The sequence below is a fragment of the Silene latifolia genome, chromosome 5 (genome assembly GCF_048544455.1).
Source record: "Silene latifolia isolate original U9 population chromosome 5, ASM4854445v1, whole genome shotgun sequence".
Classification (NCBI taxonomy): domain Eukaryota; kingdom Viridiplantae; phylum Streptophyta; class Magnoliopsida; order Caryophyllales; family Caryophyllaceae; genus Silene; species Silene latifolia.
The window spans coordinates 19,915,558-19,937,945 of NC_133530.1; the positions used below are offsets into that span (position 1 = coordinate 19,915,558).

Consider the following 22,388-nt stretch of genomic DNA (forward strand, 5'->3'; position numbering starts at 1 on the left):
CTAGAGAAGGGGCAAAGGTGCGCGCCACGGTCCGGCAAAAGTAGCGGACCGTGACATTTGGTATCAGAGCCCGGTCTTCGGACGGGCGTCTGCAAGCCGCATTTGTTTATCGAGATCGAGAAAATGGGCGAAACAATCGAGGACCGAGTGGATGCCTTAATGGACACAATCGACGTCAAGCTTCCCAAACTCGAGAGCATCGTTATGCGGATGGCTGCGAGCCTCGAGGAGTTGCAAAAGACGGTTTGTGACCTTGAGACGAAGGTGGACGGGATGGATTCCCGCATCCAAGCGATCAGTGGTGCGATCCCCGACGATCGGGAGGAAGAAATCAATCATCTGCATCGAAAGGTTGAGATGTTAGAGAACACGTGTGCTACGCTCGTGAAAGCGGTGGCCAATGACGGGAAATCTGTGGGGAGCCATAAGGTGAAGGCCCCCCCACCTCGTGCCTACGATGGGGCGAGGGATTCGAAAGCGGTGGATAACTTTATCTTCGATATGGAGCAATACTTCCGAGTAAGTGGGCTCGACGAAGACGCGGAAGTTGTCACGGCAAGCATGTATCTAGTCGACGATGCCAAGATGTGGTGGAGGGCTAGGTATAAGGAAATCGATGCGGGCACGATTACGGTGACATCGTGGGCCGACTTCAAGAGGATCTTGAAGGATCACTTCTACCCCGAGAACACGGAGTTTGTTGCTCGGAAGAAGTTGAAGGAAATCAAGCACACCAAATCAATCCGGGAATATGTGAGGGAATTCTCAGCCTGCATGCTCGAGATTAGCGAAATGTCCGAGACGGATAGGACATTCGAGTTCATTGACGGGTTGAAGAGGTGGGCACAACAAGAGGTCATGAGGCAGAATCCCAAAACTCTGTCTTCGGCCATATCGGCTGCGGAGCGCCTACTCGACTTTCACGGAGAGCGAGAGGCACCAAGAGTGGTGGCACCAACGGGGAATACTGGTGCGTCACAGAGTGGGTACAATGGACAAAGGCCACAAAACAGCGCCATTTCCGTTGGGAACAGTCGGTTCCGCTCGCAAGGGAGTCAAGCCCAATCGGCGAGCACTACAAACTCGCCCTCAAGCTCGGCTTCGAAGGCGGGAAACTCTACTGCTTCCACAACGAAGAGACCGTTCGCGTGTTTTGTGTGCAAGGGTCCTCATAAGATGGCCGATTGCCCGAACCAAGCGGAGTTCAATGCTATGTTCAAGAAGATGCCGAAAGGGGCTCAAGAACGTCTTGATGGGGCGTTGGCCGACTATCACCAAGAGTGTAACGAAGACTCGAGTGATGGTGAAGACCAACCACGGATGGGCTCACTCCAACGGATCAGCGCGATGGGGAAATACGAAGATTCCTCCGCCAAGAAATCCAACGGGCTCATGTACGTGGACTTGATGGTGAATAGGAAGCAAGCACGAGCCCTGATCGACTCGGGCGCCTCCCATAACTTTGTTACGAAAGAGGAAGCGGATCGGTTGGGGCTAGTTCTGCGGGATGCTAACGGTTACTGAAGCCGGTCAATGGGAAAATGAGACGCGTCCAAGGAGTGGCTAAGAAGGTCGCGGTTCAAGTGGGTGAGTGGGCGGGGGAGCTCGACTTCACCACCGTTCATTGGATGACTTCAAGTTAGTACTCGGGATGCAGTTCTTCCAGAAAGCATTGGTAGTATTGAAACCAAGTGACGGATCGATGCTACTAATGGGGTCTATCGTAGTGAATACGGTAGACGGCGACGAAGACAAGGGGCAGTATCGAATTTCGGCTATGAGGGTGATACCGACGCCGAAACAAGGGATGCGACCTTGGAGAATGCCTAAAGGTTCGGTGGAGCCGAGGGCGAACAAGACCCAGGCTAACTACGATGCTAAGTGGCCTGGGGGACGAAAGAAGAGTCTACCCTCTCACCGAGGAGTAGACAATGAGGGCCGAGATGCCCAAAGAAGTAGGCCTCGTACCATCAGGGGGGCGCGTCGATGTCTTTGAATCGACGTCCTGGTTTGCGGGTCGGTCGACCCAAGAGATAAGGCCTCGTACCATCGGGGGCGCGTCGATGTGTTGAATCGACGTCCTGGTTTGCGGGTCAGTCGACCCAAGAGAGAAGGCCTCGTACCATCGGGGGGCCGCGCCGAAATGCGATTCGGCGTCTGGAGATCTCACATTCCCTTGAATGCGAGTCTTTGAAGTGACGAGAGACAAGACGAAGGTCCGTTGGGGCCAGTACTTGGAGAAAGCCCGAGAGAGCACTTTTCAAGCAGCGGCAAAGTGGGCGTTCCCGAGAGACAAGGAGCACGTGGTGGACTTGAAGAACATGATGTTCGGCAACTTCTATGTCAAGGAACTCCAGCCTATCCTTGAAGGGACGAAGAGGCCAGTCATTGTTTGGGACGAAGCGCACATTCAAGCCGAGTTGTACAAGCCAATCCCCAACACTTTGCATGGACGATCGAGCTCACCGAGGATGTCTCACTGAAGCACCGTTCAAGATTTTTGTGTTGCGAGGCGGCAACAGATTAGGTGGGGGAGAGTGTGACGATCCGCACACTTGAGCCCTTAGATTTATTTTATGCTTATGTAATTTCATTTTTCTTGTACATTTGTAGTAAGTATTTTCTTAGTAGTTTTAGAATAGGTTTCCATAAATAGGTATATCGCTATTCTGAACTAAACTTGTAAAATCAATGTTTCCTGCTACCAGGATGTAAATATCAAATTTCCCTCTTTAGGGAGTACTAGTGAATGAAAATCTACTTCCTACCTTGTGCCTTCGTATTGCTTGTTGTTGCTTTGTTGTGAACGACTCTTAGCCTTCACTTTACTAACAAGCCGTGTTTGTGGGATCGACACTAGGATCCCGACTCACACCCCGAGACCCGAGTATCGTGCTAGTGGGCGATCCCTCACTAGTACGAAGAGCCTTGTCGCTTGCATCTTGCCTAGAGAAGGGGCAAAGGTGCGCGCCACGGTCCGGCAAAAGTAGCGGACCGTGACACTTGGCATGTTTGCACTTTGCACGCCCTGCAAGTTTGATCCGGTATTTAGACAGGCGGCCTCCTGGCCGAAATAAATATTAAATAAAAATGCATATCTTCTCTAGATTTGTGCTTAACAATATGACCGTTCGATAATTAAGTAAGCAGGTCTTCTACAAAACGGTTACAATAAATCATTCTCTCTCCGATTTAAAAAATAATAAAAAAAAACTCCTCACAAATCTTAAAAAGTACAACAAATTTAAAGAATTAGAGGTATAAAATCATATTGGTTGAAAAAAGCTATTGTCATGGTAGGCTTATTTAGATAAGATATTACTTGTTTTCTTCAAAGTTAATACTATTCAAAGCTTGGGAGAGACGGTATTTGAATAAGTTATTGCGAAATCAGTCTTTCACATCCTTTTATTTGTATTTCGTAACCCTTTTATTATTGATCGTGCGTGACATAGTAATTCTTCATGTAAAATACGTAGAGACGCACTACTAAAAAACTGGCCTCTAGCGACGCTTGATAATGCCTTTTTGCGACGCTATTTAGCGCCGCGAGGGGCTTTACCGACGCTAAAAAAAGCGTCGGCTTAGGTCGTGCCGCTATCACTTCTAGCGGCGCTTATTATTTGCGTCGGTATAAACTAAATAAAAGCGCCGCAAAGATTGACGCGCTATGTACAGTGACTGGCGGTGCATTTTAAGCGTTGCTAGTTGGTGACAATGCTAATTAATCTTACCTGAAGAGGCCGACACAATTGTGCTTTTATGGAGCTTTATCTTTTAATAGTTGCCAATTAATGACAATACTACCAAAAAAACATAATAAACTAAAATTCCTAATAAACAGCTTTTGTATTCAAATTTTTCTGTCAACACAACTAATTTGTATAGAGAATGTATTTTCTCAATTATATGAGAAAGAATTCAATATAATGTAACCTAGCTAAGATACATTTCTTAATCAAACTTCACTTTAGATAAAAGAGAAAAATGTATAAGAAAAACAATAATACAATATGAACTGAATAACTAAAGTAATTTATTGAAATCATTCTTCATCAACTTCACCATCTACAGCATATAACTCTATTGACCCTTTAAACTCTTCTCACAATGCTGCTTGAGGAACATTGGCACGAATGAATGAAATTCTCATTTCAACAAGCGTAACTCTACACACAACAAACAATTAGCATCTCCACTCCACCAGGAATGGTTAGATTAGATTCAGATAGGTACTGACTGAGCATGTACTCTTATCGTCTATTTTTGAAATCAACTACTCCTTGCATCCCAATCATTTGTTTACCTTTTTATTTTTGTGATGAAGTGTATTTTAATCAAAGGTAAATAAATTATTAGGACTACGAAATAACTCTTAACAAGTTTAAAGAGGTATCAAAATGAAATATCAAATTGTCGTGATTGTCTTAGATATATAAGCTTGAGAGAAAACGGACCTGATTGTACTGTCAAGGTAGTACAAGGTAGTACAGACTACTGAGACGAGTAAAAGTGTACAACTGCAAAACATATTAAAACAATTAGTATTCATAGGAAAACTATAACAAGAAATAAGTCTATTACGAGAATCGGCCATAAAAACATGTAGGAAGTTGTACTATGACCACATGAAATAAATAGTCCATAATCCCTTAGCATACGATCTTCTAAGAGCAATTGAGAGTTGGTGAGCTACTAAAAAAAAAGATCTCCAAACTCCTGGATGCCATGTCGACTACAATTAAAATTGATGGCAAGTAACACATAATGGACTTCAATAGTCATTTAAGTATTTTACGATAGAGAAATATTTCCCGCATACCATATAAAGAGGAAAAACACATACTAAATTGTTATGTATACCAAAGTATTTTCCCACATAGATCGATGAGTAACTAGTAGCATGCTTTCGTATTATAAAAAGAAAGAGCCCACCAATGTAATTAGTAAGTGCAAGTTAATCACACCTGTAAGAGTATATTTTTAGTGTTCGACTTTTATTTTGATGCAGCTACTAATTCTACATCTTGACACTCATCCTAACTTCTGGAGAATGAGTTCTTCTGAAATTTTGATCTCTTTGATGGTACCCTTGCTCTGGTTGAGAATCACTTTCTTGAATCCTTAACATAGTCCTAACCATAATCGATTTTGTCATAGCTTTGACTTGACAATTACAATCCCATAGTGCACATTGAAAACAGAAGGTAAAAGCAATGACGGAAATTTAACTTAGAAATCAAAATATTATTACTCCCTTCGTCCCAATTATTTGTTTTACCATTGATTAAAGTATTTCTCACAAAGAATAAAAAGGGTAAACAAATCAATATGGGACAGAAGGAGTATTAACAAAAAAGTTGTCAAGACATATCCAGAAGTAATAACCAAATGATACCGACTGAGCAACCTAAGATTTACGATAAGGAAAAAAAAAAGAGATTTAACAGTTTCTTACAAAGTACTCCGTATTATTTTCGATAGCATGACCTACACATCCCTGAGATTTTCATGAGAGAACACAAACACCGTAATAGTGAGATCAACAATTTGTGAAGCCAACATCCGCTGTGAAAAACAATCATAAAGTGAGCGGTCGAATTTCAACTCAACAACATTAGACAATTAGAACAACACTATTATCTTGTTTCGTTTTGCCCAATTTAAAGAACCCAAACATATAAGCAAAGATGATATTAATAGGCAATCTTAAAGGTATTTGTCATCATGTGATTCAATTATAGAATAAGAACATCACAAATTAAACTAATTAAATATGATCTGTAACTTTCAATTGAAAACTCTAATTTGTTTATCGGAGTAAATGGAAAATAGACAACTGGAAGAATGATTTATCAAAATTTCAGATAAAAAATCGAAATCACACCTTAAAATGATATAGCGTCCGAAACAATTCTTGGCAGCTGTGTATTCAATCTCTTGTCTATGGCCTCCATGGCCTCCATGAAGTAATCTCGTTGAAGATAGCGAATTAGCGAGTAGTGGTGGACTTGAGATTACTTACATAATATAGCAAAAAAGGAACAACAAGAGCAACTTGACTACTAATTTGGCAGATTGTTAGATGATAGGATGATTATAAGTGAGAAGGAGAAATAAGGAAGCTGAAGGGTTTTTGAAATTCTGAAGCAGAGTATGTTTGAGTAAGGGTTTGGACTTTGGAGCGTAAAATAGAGAATGCTCTTTTAATTAGCCAAGTGTGAGTTAACGTCAGTATTAACGGTGTAAGGTAATGGTCACGGATATGTATAATTAGATAGTTGAGGGGTACAAGTGGGTTTTGCGAAAAAGTAGGGGTATAAGTGAGATTAGTCTATACCTAATGGTTACTGTGTATGTGTCAATGTGTGTGTGAGTTTTAGAGTGATTTGAAGCGGTAAAGTTAAATTTTCATTTTCGTCCCGCGACTTATTCATAAAGACGCTATTAGGCCGCGCTTTCGAAAAGCGCTTCATTTCATGGGCTATTCAACCCAACTCAGCACTTTTTGGATTAAGCGCCGTAATGAGAGCGCCCCAATATGTCTTTCCTGTAGTAGTGACGTAGAGTACAAGACATTGAAAATAAGATAAAGCAAGCGCGTAGTAGTAGAAGAAAAACACCCTATATAACTGGATCCTGTAGACGGTCTATAGTCACAGATCACACAAATTAAACACATTCATCATCATTTAAGTTTTACTACTACAATACTAACAATGGCGACGACAAATAAGTACCATATTAGTCTCACCCCCACCCAGTTATTCGTGTTATTTGCTACAATTACTCTTGTTGTCGCATTTGCCACTCCTGCTAACGCCGCTGTATATGCGGATGTAAAAGTACTTTCTGCAGCTGCAAAGGTAACCGGTGAGCTCCCTAATCATCGAGAAATTGCTCTTCACTGTTTGCTTGATGCCAGTCAAAGTTGCGTGGAGACGGTGCCGTAACTCCTTCGTTTCCTTTTTCTTTTTCTTTACACATACAAATTGTCTTGTTTCACGGTCTTATATATAACTCAAGAGTCAAGATGGTGCTTTTTTATTTTCATTTTCGTTTATATTGATTCCATAAAGGAGTGAATATATTTACTATTTCCTCTTATTTACTGTATCATGCTCTTTAATTCTTTGTTATTATTCATTATTATATATTTGTAATTGTTCTTATTCGATTAACAAAAATATTATATTATTTTGTCTTATTCGATTAATGGGCATTTTGGTAAGGGTGAGCTTGATACAAGAGAACGAAGGCAATGGTACGGTGTATTATGAGTTAAAAACAAACTTCGTATATTATGATAAGACAATCAAGAGTTTGGATTATGCCTAGTAAATAGCCCTATTTTTTATGCGTAAATATTTGATTTTTGTACAAAGTTTCAAAGATTGATCCTAAAAAGGGTAACTTTTGGTCCATCCAATCTGGACCTAAATATTTGATTATATGTCTCTTGAAGAAATTAAGGCTTTTGATCGTTTCGTTGAGACCGTTGGTAAAATTTGGAGTGGTTCTCTTGTCATTCTAAAATATTGTATGCCACTTAAGTTATTTTCTTCAAAATGGGCTTGTGGCTAGGGAGGGGTGGTCAAAAGTACGGGCTAACCTGCCCACCAGGTCACCCCAAGCTTGGCCCGACTTGCCCTCTATCCCAGGCCGGTTACGTATCCCGAATGTCAAGCCCGAACCGCCCCTAACCCGGACGCGCCCTAGGCCCGCCCCTTGGGTCCCCCTTTGCCCGGCCCTCCATAGCCCGGTCCAGCCCCTATCTCGGGCAGGTTTCGGGTCCCCCGAGCTAATATCGCTCCAAAACTGACCCACCTGTTTGACCAGCCCTACTTGTGGCTTGTGCAAGTAAAATGGGGCCCGCATTTTTATTCTTCAAAATCTAAATTTTAGGGATTCAATTTTGATATTTTTTATTTTGCAACTTTTAAAAAGGATTTTTTGATTTTAAACAACAATCCTCTATTTACTAAATGACTAGGTTTGGTGTCCGGCTACGCCCGGGCTACCTTTATTTAACATTTAAATTTTATTTGCTATGAAATATGATTTCTCTAAATTTGGTTAACACATACATTTACAATTTATATATTGAAATTATGATGAGAAGTAAAATTAATCAACAAATTATGAGACACGTTCACCTCTCCCGCTGTTAATATTGTTCCGGGTGTAATTCCGAAGCAGGATTATGACCACTTGAGCTTGTAGAATGATGTCGTTGCTCGTCTCTTCCTTTCACTCTCTCCTGTAAAGATGAACAAACTGAGGGCTCGGCTTGGGGCCGAACGTACTCACTCCGACGCTCAAGTCAGTAAACTTAAAGAGATAAGTTGTGTGTTAACTTGGCAAAGTATATTGTAGAGAGATAAGGGAGTTTGATACCAGTTTTTAGATGTTTTTCGGATCCTTTTCTCAATGAGAGAAGTGGAGTATTTATAGACTTTCACCTTTTGTCACGTAGTGGCCAAGTGGCCAAGTGGCGTAGCAGATGGAAAGACTGTCTTACCCTCGGCCGAGGGACCCATGACAGGTCGGCAGGCCTGGTTGACTCCATGCCGAGGGGACTGGATGTGAGTACACGGATATGTCTCTCGGCCGGCTAGTTGCCGACCCGAGACCCAAGTGACAGGCCGACAGGCTTTGTCGGTTAGGCCGTCTTCCTCTTGACTTGTTGTCTTTTAGCTTTGACCTTGGTCAATATGTTGACTCGGTCAGCGGGTGCAGAATATGCCCCATCAATTTGCCCCCAGCGTAGTCTATGCCGTGGTATGGACCTTCGATGCGTGTTGAGCGTATTCTGCGCATGTCGAACTTCTTCCTCGGCTTGGTCCTGTTCAGGCCGTACCATATCCCCCCTCCACATTGTTGTGTAATGGACATCAAATGTGGAAAAGGAAATGGCGCTGGCCGAGACCAAGGTTGGGAGTGCCGTGTGCTTTTGATTGCCCCGGCGTCGGCCGCCAAGCTTGGTTGATCAGCTGGCCGTTGGCAAGTAGATACCAAGGAGCGTGTCGATGAAGATTTGTCACTGTATGTCGATTGACCTTCTGTGGCTGCATGCTTGACACGTGGCCTTGTATTGATTGGTGGACGTTTCATGGGCTTTGCTCTGATTGGTCCATTGAATGGGCTTTGCTCTATAAATAGAGCAGTGTGCCCCTCATTTTGACCATCAAATTTCATTTTCAAGAAAAATTTTCTCTCTCTAGTTTTCGAAGAGTTTTCTCTCTCTAGTTTTCGAAGCGTTACTCGGCGTAACACTTTTCTTTCAAGGTAAAACAAATTCTTCCCCAACTTTTATTTTGTTAAGTATTCTCTGCCATAATGTCTACTGCTGACGCTCCGGCTAGTACCTCAACCCCGGGGGGCGAACCGTCGCATCCTGATGAACAGGAGCCACTGGTTGTCACCCCGGTAGGGTTCGGGGGTCGCAAGTCGCCTTCTCCCGAAATCGACGAGAAATATCTCGAAGATTTTGATGATGAGGAGGAGGACAAGACCCAATCTGATTCGGAGAGGCCGCATTACTTGTGGCACGGCGAAACCTGCTCGATTAAACCCGATCGCGTTTGGACGAACAAGTTCGCTAGTGTCTCCGGGCCTGAACTTTTTGAAGACCATTACAGCTTCGGCAGGGGGTATAGAATTATTGTTCCTGAGGGTAATCAGGCAGTCTGTTGCCTTCCCGAAGGCTGTATAGGCGTTTATATTAGGCATCTGGAGTATGGGCTCCATTTTCCTCTTCATGAACGTGTCTCGGCCATAATCAAAGCTATGAACGTCGCCGTGGCACAGCTGCACCCGTTGGCCATTAGGACGATTATAGGCTTCGTATGGTTTTGTCTCTTTAAGGGGGTGGCCCCAACGGTGAACCTTTTCCGCCGGCTCCACCATCTTCGACTGTCTACCCAAGGCGTCATGGGGTGGTACAGCGTGCAGACCGAGCCGGGTTACGTGACCGTCTCGAAGCTGACATCCTGCAAAGACTGGAAGGGGCGGTGGGTATATGTCGAGGTTCCGGAGGACTATCCACTGCCCCGGTCCTTCCAGCGCCGCGTCAATTTGTGGTGTGAGAGTCAAGGGGGAGCATGAGAGATATGTCTCCCGGAATAAGATTAAGATGGACGCCAAGAAGGTTTATCTTAAAGACGACGAAGTGCGGGCGATGAGCATGTTCGAGGCTGAGAAGGATGGCATGCCGAAGGGTTGGATGCCTCCGACGCAGATCGTCCTCCAAGACGAGCCGCTTTGCCACGTCGGCCTCATACCGGCCCTCAGCCAGGGTGAGTGGGGTCGGTATGAGGCCCTCCTTTGCTTTTATGCTTCGATGTTTCTTCCCCGGTTTACTTCTTTTGCTTAACTCTTGCTTTGTTTCTTGCAGATCGATTTGGCCGGGATCTCTCTCTCTCCATCCTAAGGAAGTTGGGACTTGATCAGGACAGGAGAGTCGTTGAGCTGCACCCTAAGGCCGCGCCGCGTGGTCGTAAGCAAGCCTCTCACGAACTCATGGAGCAGGCGTTGAAGGCAATGGACGTGGGGGCGACTCAAGCAGAGATTGGCGGTAACGTGCCGCGCCGGAGACCAAAAACAACGTCTGCGGCGGCTACGACGTCAACTCCAACTCGATCTCCAATCCGCGTAGTCCAAAAGGATAAGGTGGTCATCAATGTTGACGAGGACGTCACCGTTCTGGAGGGTCCTCCTCCTTCAAATAAGAGGAAAGAACCAACGCCTGCTGCTGCTGTTACCGAGGCAGGGAAAGAAAAGGGGTCAGCCGACCCTCTATCCAAGAAGGCTAAGACTGGTACGGATCTAACCCATGGCTCGGATTTAGCAGGTTCTTTAGGCATTCCTGATGACAGGCTTTCTGATATGTCGATGAATGTTGACATGGACGCTTTGTCTGGGTTTTTTATAGATCGGCCCGTCGCCATTTTGTTGTTCTCACCGAACGGCAATTGGAGAAGCAGCCTGTGCAGAAGGGCGACAAAAATGCCGCCGTCGACTCCTCGTCCGAGAAGGCTTCCTTCGTTCAACTCAGGGCGGACGGCATAAGGTTGGCCAAAAGTCTGGTCAAGTGGGCTGAAGTTGCCGGCACTCATCTTATTGAGCAAGAACAGCTCGTGGCTCAAACTGCCCCTACGCTCGAACGGCTTAGGCTTGAGCTTGCCGCTTCTAGGGAGGAGGCCGAGAAGACGAAGCGGGACTTCCTGGCCACCATGAAGGACTTCCTCGCTGAGCGAAAGCTTAAGGAGGAAGCTGAGAAGCTGGTCCTGGCCGAGAGAGCTAAGGTTGAGTCTGCGTTGGTTGATGCCGCTAAGCTGCGGGAGGAGAAAAACAAATTTGAAGGCGGTTATAAGGCCATGGTTGAGCAGAGGGAAAGATGGAAGACCCTGCATTCGGCCGAGGCAAAGGAGCATAAGGGCACAAAGGCTATCCTTGCTCAGAGGGAGAAGGATATTGAGATGCTGAAAACCGTTATCATCCCTGAAATGTGTGCCGTGCACGGGACCAGGCTGAAGATGCTACAAGGGATGCAATTAAGGAGCTCCTTCCTGAAGGCACTTTTCCGTGGCAAGACTTTGACAGACTTCTGGATGAGAAGGCGGCTGCGGAGGAGGCCAAGGCCGCGGCGAAGGCGGCGAAGGCTGCTCAGGAGGCTGCGGAGAAGGCGGCCCATGATGCTAAGGTGAAGGAGGCTAGGGAGGAGGCTGAGAAGGCAAGGGCACGTGAAGCTGCCAAGTCGTCCTCTGCGCCGTCCACCGGCGGTGATGCTGCTGCTGCCAGTGGCAAGCAGCAACAAGCATAGGGAGACGGGCGGTCGTCACCAGACTCACCTGGTCCTTCGGACAGCTTCAGCTGCTTGGGGGCCAACTTTTGAGCCTTTCCTCCCTGTCATCCTTTTGGCGCTTCATGTCTGAATGCTGTAATTTTTGTTGTTCCTTCTTTTTTGTTAAACTTTGGTAGGTTGAGTTTAGGCTATCCCTATGGGGACGGCCGTCGACTTTATTTTGTCTCACCTGTAAACATTTTTAATGAAGTTTGTTTATTTGCTTTCGGCTTGGCCGAGGCTTTGATCTTATCCTCCATTCAGTTGTCTTCTTACGTTTTTAAACATATTGAGCGCTTTTTTTCGTTTTACCTTCGGCTTGGCCGAGGCAGTTAGACTGCGTATCTCAACTGTTAAACGTTTTTAGCATATTGGTCATGCCCCCTGCTGCACCTGAACAGGCCGAGGCAACAAGGTTTACGTTCCCCAATTTGCTCAGCAACATGTTGGCATGTCGGTCGCTTCCTCCTCCACTCTCGGTCTGGCCGAGGCGGTCAGATTTGCGCTTCCCGACTGTTGTTGTAAACATGTTAGCATATCGGTCGTGCCCCTGTCACTCCCGGCTTTGGCCGAGGCAATCGAGGTTACGGCTCGACTGCATTCGTATCTATAGACATATTGATCGCTTCCTCTGCCACTCCCGGATTGGCGGGCGATGATTTTGCGTTCTCAACTGTACTTATACGTTCTTAAGCATGTTGGTCGCTTTCGCGAGTATCAACTGCATTTGTAGTGACTGCCCGGCTTTGGCCGTGGCGTCTACCTTGGTACGACTACGGAGGGGACAAGCACTTCGATGGAAAACTTGGATCACTCTTCATAAGATATAATCACGCGTTGGGGTTCCCACAACGGTCTCGGACACCTCCGCCGCTATACGAAATATTTCCTAAGGTTGTCTGTGTTCCAATGGCTCATCAGAGGCACACCCTCCATGTCTGTCAGCCGGTATGTTCCCGGCCCCTTTTCTTCAACTACCCTGTAGGGTCCTCCCAGTTGGCCGTCATCTTACCATGGATGTTTCTTTTATTGGTTGCGGCCGACTTTCTCAGGACTAGATCTCCTACTCTTAAGTCCCTTTTGTGGACCCTGCGGTTGTAGGCTCTTCTCATTCGGTTTTGATATACTGCCAAGTTGAGCCGTGCCGTATCTCGACTTTTTTCGACCAGATCTAGGGAGGCTCTCAGGCCTTCTTCATTTTCGGCTGGGTTAAAGGTTTGCGTTCTGTATGTCGGCACCGATGCTTCAATTGGCAGGACGGCCTCAGACCCATAGACTAGGTGGAATGGACTGTACCCTGTTGCTTCTTTTTCCGTGGTTCGAAGGGACCACAGGACACCGGGTAGCTCATCAGCCCATCTTCCCTTTAGATCTTCAACCCGTTCAGTATTGTTTTATTAGCTGCCTCCGCCTGCTCGTTGCTCTGAGGGTGGCAGACGGAGGAGTATGCAAATTTGATGCCGAGCTCTTCCAACCAATTCATCACCATGTCGCTCCAGAACTCTCGGCCATGGTCAAATACAATGACTTGGGGTAACCCAAAACGAGTTATGATGTTCTCCCAAATCACCTTTCTTATGGCCGCCGTGGTCTTGGTAGGTACCGCGACAGCCTCGACGTATTTGGTGAAGTAGTTAACGGCGACAATCAGGTACTTCCTTCCTCCGGAGGCCGTCGGAAATGGTCATAATAAATCCATCCCCCATTGTGCAAATAGTAGGGGACTAAGTACGGGTTGCAGGTCTCGGGAAGGTGCATGTATTACCGGAGCATGCATCTGACAATTCTTGCACTTCTTGGTTTTTGCCCTGGAATCTTTCAGCATGGTAGGCCAGAAGTAGCCAGCTCGGAGAGCTTTGTGGGCTAGCGTTCTCGCCTCCATGTGATGTCCGCAGATGCCTTCGTGAATCTCTCACAAGAGTATAAGCTCGCGTCGGTTTGGGCCGACACATTTCAAGAGTGGTCTTATTACGGACCTTCTGTACAATTCTCCTTCGAACACTAAGTACCTTGCAGCGATCCTTCTTATCTTCTGAGACAGACTGCGGTCCTCCGACAACTCTTTTGTAAGCTTGTATTTCATTATCGGAGTCATCCACGTCGTCTCGGCTTCGATGTCGCCCACCATGCCGACGGTCTCAGTGATGCTTTTAGCATTTCTGATATCCACCAGCACGGTTCGACTGACATTCTTGATGCTTGAACTGGCAAGTTTTGAGAGAGCGTCAGCTCGGTTGTTCTCAAACCTGGGGATGCACTGTATTTGGAAAGATTTCAATTTTGAGGTGTCGGCTTTTACCCTCTCCAGGTACCTTACCATCCCATCGTCTCGAGCCTCATACTCCCCTCGGATTTGATTAGTCACTAAGAGCGAGTCTGTCTTCAACATGATGTGCTCCGCCCCGGCAGCTCTAGCTAACTCAACTCCAGTTATCACCGCCTCATATTCAGATTCGTTATTTGAGGCCGAGAAGGAAAACTTCAAGGCGTACTCAAACTCGTTTCCGTTAGGGCTGATGATAAGGATGCCGGCTCCTGAGCTGTTCGCCGTGGAGGACCCGTCGGTATACACTTCCTACACGCCGGGATGTGATTCTTCTTGATACGTGCACTCGGCCAGGAAATCTGCAAGCGCTTGCCCCTTTATCGAAGGTCTCGGCTTGTACTGAATGCCAAAGCCGGAGAGCTCCACTGCCCATTTGATAAGTCTGCGGATTTTTGAATTTTTCTAATGCTTTCTCCGGTGGCTGGTCGGTTAAGACCGTCACGGGATGTCGTCAGTAGGGTTTCGACTTCCTTGCGGCAACGACGACGGCGAGGGGCGCCTTTTCGATTAGTGGGTAGTTTCTTTCGGCCCAGCGGTGTATGGTGATAAAGTAAATTGGGTATTCTTTGCTTATTTTCTTCCTCGACGATTACGGCGCGGACCGTGGCCGAGGTAAGCGCTAAGTATAGATATAACGTCTCCCCCGGCGTCGGCACTGGACGGGGTCGGTAGTGTCGAAGGTGGGCTTTCGGTTGCTGAAAGCCGTGCTCTGTTCCTCCCCCCAGCTAAAGTTTTTATTCCCCTTCAACACTTTAAAGAACGGAGTGCTTTTGTCGGCCGACCGAGAGATGAAGCGGGCGAGAGCCGCCATCCTTCCGGTCAGCGTCATAACCTCTTTTCGATTTCTCGGCTCCGGTAGGTCTAGTATTGCTTGGACTTTCTCCGGATTGACATCGATTCCCCTGGCGCTGACAAGCACACCGAGGAACTTCCCGGCCCGGACACCGAAGTTGCATTTCTTTAGGTTAAGCTTCATTTTATATTTCCTTAGTGAACAAAATGTCTCGCCCAAATCGGCTAAGTGCTCATTTGTCGGACTTGCTTTTTACAATAGCATCGTCGACGTAAGCCTCGATGTTTCGCCCTTTTTGATTTTGGAACACTTTGTCCACCAACCTAGTGTAAGTTGCGCCAGCGTTCTTCAAACCGAACGGCATCATTTTATACATGTATGTGCCGTTACTGGTGATGAATGCGCACTTAGACATATCTTCCTCGGCCATAAATACCTGATGATACCCTGAGAAGGCGTCTAGCAGGCTTAGCATAGTGTAGCCTGCCGTGGCGTCAATTAAACTATCTATTCGAGGCAATGGATAGCAATCTTTAGGGCACGCTTTATTAAGATTGGTAAAATCAACACACATCCTCCACGCCCCTGACGATTTCCTCACCATTACAACATTTGCTAGCCACTCAGGGTAAGTACAAGGCATGATAAAGCCCGCCGCTAATAATTTGTCTACTTCAGCATTGATGGCCTCATCCTTCTCGGCCTAGGAGATCCTCATCTTCTGCTTGACAGGCCGAGCGGTGGAGAGTACGTTCAGCTTGTGAACGATCACCTCCCGGCTCACGCCTGGCATCTCGGCGGCTGAGCATGCGAAGACATCTTTGTTCTTCCTCAGTAGGTCTAGGAGATCAGCTCTGAATTTTGGCTTCAGGCCGACACCGACAGTTACGGTGCGCCCTGGGTCAATTTCCACTTCCTCGGTCTCGGCTCCTTCGACCATGCCGACATTAGTATTCATCGGATCGCCCTCCTGCTGCAAGGATGGGCTCTTCCCCTTCTCCGATTTCTTCGCCACTTTGAGGGATTACATGTTGCACCCCCTGGCAGACACTTGGATATTGACTATTTCATATCTCTCGTCCTTTGAGATGAGCTTTTGTGCTTCCCCCCGGTCCGAGACATACATCAATGTCAGGGCCCGGATGGACATCACTGCATCGGCCTCGCTCAAAGTGACCCGGCCTATGAGAACATTGTAGTCAGACGAACCATCGATAACCACGAACTCAGATAAAACATTTTTAGCCGCATCCGCTTGGCCGAATATCACCGGCAGTCTGATTGACCCTGGGGTACCGTGTCGGCCCCCGGAGAAGTCAGTATAGCGGGTTAGCGCAGGGGCTTAGGTCTCCAATCTTCAGACCGAGATTAAGAAAGCACTCCCTGAACATGATGTTCGTGTAGGCGCCTGTGTCAATCAGGCACCTTTTGACCAAGTGGTTGGCTATATCCAGGTGGACTACAAGCGGGTCGCTATGCGGAGCGACGACTCCCTCGTAGTCCTTCTTTCCAATGGTTATATCGGGGATGGTGGAAGCGGGGATCGCAATTTTGGGCACAAAGTTGATGGCTTGGTACAACTCATTTAGATGCCGTTTGTGCCCATTAGCTGACCCACCGTTCTCGTTGCCCCCGATGACAACCTGGATGACTCCCATCCGTTGGAAAACTGATTTTCTATTCGCCCCGTCGGCGCTTGTTCCTGGGCCTCCGGCTACATACTTGTTGAGGCTCTCCTTTCGGATTAGCTCTTCAATGGCGTTCCTCAGATGTCGACAGTTGTCAGTTTTATGGCGGTGTGGCGTGGTACTCGCAAAGCGCTCGTGTCACCGTCCCCCTCGCCTTGGGGGCCTTGCCACTTCTCGTCCATCATTCTTGCTTAGGGTGAAGACCTCGGGTGGAGAGGCGACCGGGGGGTGAGACTACTATACCGCTTCTGGTAGTATGGTCCCGAACTCCCCCCGGCGCCCGCCGAGTTCTGTTTCCTATTAGATCTCTCAGGCCGTGACCTATTCCCGTCACGACGACCTTCATCTGCGTTGTCCCGGTGGCTCTTCCTCTCTGGGTGCCCAGCTTCACTGTGGCCTACCCAGGTTTTGTGATAGTCCTCTACTTTTACGGCTCGGTCGGCCATTTTTCTGGCGGATTCCAGGTTGAGGTCCTCGCACTTGATCAGCTCGTTTTTGAACTCGCCTTTCGGGAGGCCTTTCATCAGTGCGAAGGCCGCCAGCTCGGTGTTCAGCTCACGAATCTGCTGAACCTTAGCGTCGAATCTTTTCACGTAGCTTCGGAGGGACTCGTCCTCCCCGTCGGATAGTCGGGAGATCGATGTTTCCACGACCCTTCTCTTGTTGCAAGCGTCTTTGGGCTATGAAATTGTCTCTCGGTCGGCATAACAAGATATCCGAGCCATTAGGTAGCCCCTTGTACCAACTACGAGCCATCCCATGCGGGGTCGTTGGGAAGACTCGGCACCACACCTCATCAGTTGCTCCCATACCGGCTCGAAAGCCTCGGCATGGTCGGTCGGGTCGCTATCCCCTTTGTATGATAAGGCGGCGGCTTCGAGCTTAGTCGGCACGGGGATCTCGAGGACATAGGTACTGAGGGGCTGTCTGACCACGTGTCGAATGACACGCGGCGATCGGCTCCTCGCAACCTTAGTCCGGCTTCTCTCCCTCTGGCGGGAAGGGCTTCTTGTTGTCCGACTTTGGTGAGTCGGACTTCTTTCATTCCTTCGGGGTTGGCCTCGTTGTTGCGCGCGACGCTGTCCTCCCGCGAGTAGGGGAAGGACTCGGGTGCGCCACCGGCACCACGGGCTCTCGGCGTTTTAGCACGCCCGGCTCTTGTATCGCTCCGGACAAGTTGTTCGGAGTCACTTTATGGGCCCTGGTCACCTGTGGATGCGCTGCCGTCCCCGTCGTCGTGACAGGGGTAATCGGCGTACTACCCATCAGGTCCAGGAATAGCTTTAATTTGGCCGCATCGACCACATGTCCCATGACAGTGACTTGGCTGGTAGGCAGCGGTGTTTCTGGCTCTTTCGGCATCCCATACGCCGGTTCGGTGACTCGGCCGGTGGGGGACTGCCCGATCTCAGAATTAGGGAACGTGTCATCCTGGAAGAATGCAGTTCCTTCACTCACAGTTTCTTGTTGCTTTGACATCTTCTTAGCTTGCTGAATGGGTTTTTTTTTTGGTTTTTTTTTTAATGTAGGTGACTAACTTTTAGTACGTTTTCCCACAGACGGCGCCAATTGTTCCGGGTGTAATTCCGAAGCAGGATTATGACCACTTGAGCTTGTAGAATGATGTCGTTGCTCGTCTCTTCCTTTCACTCTCTCCTGTAAAGATGAACAAACTGAGGGCTCGGCTTGGGGCCGAACGTACTCACTCCGACGCTCAAGTCAGTAAACTTAAAGAGATAAGTTGTGTGTTAACTTGGCAAAGTATATTGTAGACAGATAAGGGAGTTTGATACCAGTTTTTAGATGTTTTTCGGATCCTTTTCTCAATGAGAGAAGTGGAGTATTTATAGACTTTCACCTTTTGTCACGTAGTGGCCAAGTGGCCAAGTGGCGTAGCAGGTGGAAAGACTGTCTTACCCTCGGCCGAGGGACCCATGACAGGCCGGCAGGCCTGGTTGACTCCATGCCGAGGGGACTGGATGTGAGTACACGGATATGTCTCTCGGCCGGCTAGTTGCCGAGCCGAGACCCAAGTGACAGGCCGACAGGCTTTGTCGGTTAGGCCGTCTTCCTCTTGACTTGTTGTCTTTTAGCTTTGACCTTGGTCAATATGTTGACTCGGTCAGCGGGTGCAGAATATGCCCCATCAAATATTATTATTTTCACTACATCTCCATGTTAATACTATTACGTTCACTACTTCTTCAGTTACTGTTGTTTGTTTTACTATTCCTGCTATTTTTACGGCGCAAATTCTCCCTTGTGACGGGTACTATTCCGTCACAAGTACTATTCACATTTGCGACGGGCCAAATGTGACCATTTTCTGAGAAAATGTGACCATTTTTTTATAGGTGACATTTTATGAACAATACTTGAGTGGTTACATTTTATCAAAAAGTAGTCACATTTGCCCGTCGCAAATTGTGTCCGTCACAAGGGAGAATTGTTGTTTTTACGGTTAACCCGTTAGTTTTGTCAAGCTCATATATTTAAATAAATTAATATTTTCTTAAAATCGAATTGTTAGTTAATTTTTCATACTCTTTCCGTTGTTCCTACTGTTACTTTCATTACATGTGTTGTGACTACTATTACTTTCACTTCTTCCGCTGTCATTATTTTTTCTTTCACTACTCCCGCATTTATTATTGTTAATTTCACTACTCCCGTTGCTGCTAGTATGACTTTCACTACTCCCGTTGTTATATATTATTGTTGCTTTTACTACTCACATGGAAGGTCACTATCATAATAGTTGATTATCTAGTTGTATTAGAGTTATATATTTAAATAAATATGAAATATTACATTAGAATATTATTTAAGAGCAATCATTATTATTTACTAATTAAATTATAAATCTAATGAATTATGGAATATTATATTTTTTTGGAAATCTGAATTGATTTACTTACCTTTTAATAGTTTCCAAAATATAACATAGACATATTATATTTATGTATGTTAAATAATTAACATATTTATACTAATTAATATCATAAGTGGGACCCATCTATTTTAAGGAAACTCGTCATATTCTAATATTCTCTAAATTTATACTTTTAACCAAAACTATATAATATTTACATTGAAGTCCCTTATTCAGGTCCATCACATGGCGCTAGCGATTTAAAACTATATAGTATAATTAATATGTATAGATTTATTTAATTAAATGGAAGTCCCTTGATTTCTGGAATCTCCTATATACTAAGAGAATAAAAGTTATGATAAACTAATATTATAAATTATGATAAACTAATATTATTATCTTTGTGAAAAAAAAAATCATTATGATATTTAAGAGAAATTATAAAATTAAATCATTAACGTTGTAATAAAAGTATTCTTTAAAATACAAATTTCATGACATACTCAATTATTTATTAGTTTTGCAGTTAAAGTATTTTCTCATATCAAAATACAATCGGTGAAATATGAAAATATCAAGGTATAAATTTGGAAAAGAATTAAGCAATACACACTAAAAAAAAGTAAAAATTCTATAAATACCGCGCATTTATTGCGCGAGGTCTATACTAGCTAATACATTGTAAATTGTAATGATTAGGAAAAGCTTGGAGTTTTCCCGCCTAAAATGTTTTAGCTATAAGTTGGGTCTTAATTTAGAAAATTATTCTATTAGTATATATATATAATGTATTCGAATATCTTATCAAAAGGTTTTTTTGTCAAAAACTACCTTATATTTAGGTGTATTTGTAAAAATACTACCTTATATTATTTTTTTTGTTTTCAACTACCTTTGTTTTCTTTATTTTTGGTCAATAACTACCTACGCTAAGAATCTAGACATATTTGATCTATTTTCCAGCTTTAACATATCTCACATGACTCTTTTATGTTTTAATCTTACTAAGGCCCGATTTTAGGAAGTCATAAAGTACTTACGTTAAACTTTAGTAGATGTTTGTAGTTATTATTGAAATGTGAAATTTATTAATTTTGCTTATCTGAAGTTAAATTTGGTTTGGACGCAGTTGATCATTGTTGTTTGATGTTAAGAAAATCATGTGAGATAGGTAGTTTTTGACCAAAAAATGAGAAAAGAAAGGTAGTCTAAAACAAGAAAAATGATATAAGGTAGTTTTTTTTACAAATACCCCTAAATATAAGGTAGTTTTTGACAAAAAACTCCTTATCAAATAATAAAACTTTCATAATCGGCTTAATATTTTGACTCATATATTAAACAGTTTCTTCATATATCTACATATATACAAATTTAACTCATATTGTTAAATTAGTTTATGTATTCCAACTTTCTTTATATTTTTTTTACTTCGCATATTCTAACAAAAATTACAATAATAGCTACACATTTCCGAAAACGTTTTATATGGATAACTTTTCTATAAAAAAAAAAGTCTAGGGCTAAAAGTGTTAAAATTTTCTTTCTACCTCCTAATAATTCATATTTAAAATTGTTAGTTTTATAGCTAAATACAATTAATTTAATTGTTTTTTTTTGTCTAAACCATCCGGTAATCCGAACAACATTGGGTCGACTAATTCGGATTTCGGGGCGTGTCCAAGGATTACGGTATTTAAACCCCTCCCAATCGCAGTTGTAGGGGATCAATCCGCAGACCTCCCTACCAAGCGCAGCCTCATGCTACCCCTGCGCCAACCAACGATTGGTACAATTAATTTAATTGTTAAGATGGAGTATATACAAAGTGATCTAAAAAACCACGCTTTTGCGCGGGATCTACCCTAATATTGAGTTAAATAAATAAAATACAATACTAATGCCTATCCTAACATCGGGTTGGAATTTAGAATTTGGCATTTAACAATACATATTTCAAATGAAAAATTTCAAATTAAATGATGGTTAACAAATGCTACCTAATTAAATTCGTAAATTATGGAAGATGCCTTGTTCTCAAAGTGTAGGCAAAATACATTGTTCCGTAATCTCTTATCTTATGAATCCTTATGTTTACCGAAAAAATGGAAGAACTAAATTACATGTACTCTTTTAGGCAGTTGGTCTTTCTTACAAGGGTTTTTTTCGCATGGTACCCTTGTAAGTTGTTAATTTGTCCATAATACCCCTCTTTTTAAGAATGTATCTACGGTACCCCTCAGGTTCACTATTTGTGCCTAGTGTGCCACTGCCGTTACTATATCCGTTTATAGTCTACAATTGGGCAAGAAAACCTATTCCTAATGACTCTTATACTTCTAATAAATCCCCTTTATCCTTCCTTATCACAAACACATTAGACCAAAAACCCTAAAGAACCATAAAGCTTCATGTGTACTCTTTTTTTTTTCACCTTCAACAAAGTTCCTCCTTAATTCATTCATATCAAACAAAATTTCTCCTTAATTTATCTTCATCGTTTTGATTGTAAGCAAATTAATCTCTTCCTTGTTGTTGATTATTCATCAAAGGTTATCTTCATAAAAAAAAAAAGTCGATTTTTTTTCCGAAATAGATTATTAATTTTTCATCAAACCAAAATTAACATGATATTCTATATGCTTAATAGTGGTTTGATGATTGTAATTTCGGAAAATTCACGTGGTACCCTTGAACTTTGCCATTTTGCACGTGGTATCCAACTTTTTAAGTTTGTGCACAAGATATCCTTGAGATTTGATTTTTAAGCACAACGTGCCCCTTTTATCGTTCTTAAAATTTTCAATTGAGCATAAATCATAGACTAGAAATCGGAATTGACCAATTTTTTTTTTCAAATT

General features: G+C 44.4%; 1 long non-coding RNA gene across 3 annotated transcripts; it reads right to left on the reverse strand.

Annotated features, from left to right (window-relative positions):
• Positions 1 to 4,138: 4,138 nt before the first annotated feature.
• LOC141655972 (uncharacterized) lies at positions 4,139 to 5,991 on the reverse strand. Of its 3 annotated transcripts, XR_012548272.1 has the most exons (4): positions 5,888 to 5,991; positions 5,459 to 5,568; positions 4,968 to 5,135; positions 4,139 to 4,520 (listed from the first exon to the last, which is right to left on the reverse strand). It is a non-coding gene; the product is annotated as an uncharacterized LOC141655972 (long non-coding RNA). The 3 variants fall into 3 exon arrangements; XR_012548271.1 differs by lacking the exon at positions 4,968 to 5,135; XR_012548270.1 differs by having other exon boundaries at positions 4,968 to 5,568.
• Between the last annotated feature and the right edge of the window lie 16,397 nt (positions 5,992 to 22,388).